Source organism: Sinocyclocheilus anshuiensis, unplaced genomic scaffold, assembly GCF_001515605.1.
Source record: "Sinocyclocheilus anshuiensis isolate Anshui unplaced genomic scaffold, SAMN03320099.WGS_v1.1 scaffold1269, whole genome shotgun sequence".
Classification (NCBI taxonomy): domain Eukaryota; kingdom Metazoa; phylum Chordata; class Actinopteri; order Cypriniformes; family Cyprinidae; genus Sinocyclocheilus; species Sinocyclocheilus anshuiensis.
Window position 1 is genome coordinate 293948 of NW_015549661.1, and position 451 is coordinate 294398.

The window sequence follows — 451 nt, forward strand, 5'->3', positions numbered from 1 at the left end:
GGTGTCTGTGAGAACAAAACACGGGCGTAGAAAAGACTATAAATTGTTTTTAACGTGCACAGTAACTGAAATTTAAAACTGTTAAAAGAAAGGCTCAATAACTGTTGCACAGACATAATACACTACGCATCAATTTCTCTTCCCTTTGTGCTTTGCACTTTTTAATGCAAAGTACTGCATGCTGTGACTCCGTGTTGCTTCAAGTGCATCATTCTGCATACCGGATGCGCATATTGAAAGCACTTCGTGCCGCACTGTATTTGTTTTGTCCTATCGAATCTATCATATGTTGTTGCCTTATTAAAAAATATGCTATACATTTAAAAGAAATGTATTTTAATTTTACAGTATAAACTTATATATAAATACATTCATGAATGTTTTTAAAGGGGTCATATGATGCGATTTAAATTTTTCCTTTCTCTTTGAAGTGTTACAAGCTCTTGGTGCA